This window comes from Taudactylus pleione, unplaced genomic scaffold (genome assembly GCF_031769625.1).
Source record: "Taudactylus pleione unplaced genomic scaffold, aTauple2 ptg000489l, whole genome shotgun sequence".
Classification (NCBI taxonomy): Eukaryota; Metazoa; Chordata; class Amphibia; order Anura; family Myobatrachidae; genus Taudactylus; species Taudactylus pleione.
The window spans coordinates 756,968-758,834 of record NW_028284891.1 but is presented as its reverse complement, the minus strand read 5'-3'; positions in this window follow the sequence as shown (position 1 = coordinate 758,834).

Genomic DNA, 1,867 nt, shown 5'->3' with positions numbered 1-1,867 from the left:
CCAGTATACATACATTATATACCACAGGACTAATCAGTATACATACATTATATACCACAGAACTAAGCAGTATACATACAGTATATACCACAGGACTAATCAGTATACATACATTATATACCACAGAACTAAGCAGTATACACACAGCATATACCACAGGACTAAGCAGTATACATACAGTATATACCACAGGACTAAGCAGTATACATACATTATATACCACAGGACTAATCAGTATACATACATTATATACCACAGGACTAAGCAGTATACATACAGTATATACCACAGGACTAAGCAGTATACATACATTATATACCACAGGACTAAGCAGTATACATACAGTATATACCACAGGACTAAGCAGTATACATACATTATATACCACAGGACTAAGCAGTATACATACATTATATACCACAGGACTAATCAGTATACATACATTATATACCACAGAACTAATCAGTATACATACATTATTTACCACAGGACTAATCAGTATACATACAGTATATACCACAGGACTAAGCAGTATACATACAGTATATACCACAGGACTAAGCAGTATACATACATTATATACCACAGGACTAAGCAGTATACATACAGTATATACCACAGGACTAAGCAGTATACATACATTATATACCACAGGACTAAGCAGTATACATACAGTATATATCACAGGACTAAGCAGTATACATACAGTATATACCACAGGACTAAGGAGTATACATACAGTATATACCACAGGACTAAGCAGTATACTTACATTATATACCACAGGACTAAGCAGTATACATACATTATATACCACAGGACTAATCAGTATACATACATTATATACCACAGGACTAAGCAGTATACATACATTATATACCACAGGACTAAGCAGTATACATACAGTATATACCACAGGACTAAGCAGTATACATACAGTATATACCACAGGACTAAGCAGTATACATACATTATATACCACAGGACTAAGCAGTATACATACATTATATACCACAGGACTAAGCAGTATACATACAGTATATACCACAGGACTAAGCAGTATACATACATTATATACCACAGGACTAAGCAGTATACATACATTATATACCACAGGACTAACCAGTATACATACAGTATATACCACAGGACTAAGCAGTATACATACATTATATACCACAGGACTAAGCATTATACATACAGCATATACCACAGGACTAAGCAGTATACATACATTATATACCACAGGACTAAGCAGTATACATACATTATATACCACAGGACTAAGCAGTATACATACAGTATATACCACAGGACTAAGCAGTATACATACATTATATACCACAGGACTAAGCAGTATACATACAGCATATACCACAGGACTAAGCAGTATACATACAGTATACACCTGTATACATACAGCATATACCACAGGACTAAACACTATACATACAGCATATACCACAGGACGAAGCAGTATACATACAGTATACACCACAGGACTAAGCAGTATACATACATTATTTCCCACAGAACTAAGCAGTATACGTAGAGTATATACCACAGGACTAAGCAGTATACATACATTATTTCCCACAGAACTAAGCAGTATACGTAGAGTATATAACACAGGACTAAGCAGTATACATACATTATATACCACAGGACTAAGCAGTATACATACAGTATATACCACAGGACTAAGCAGTATACACACAGCATATACCACAGGACTAAGCTGATACGTACATTATACACCACAGGACTAAGCAGTATACATACAGCATATAACACAGGACTAAGCAGTATACATACAGCATATAACACAGGACTAAGCAGTATACATACAGCAAACACCACAGGACTA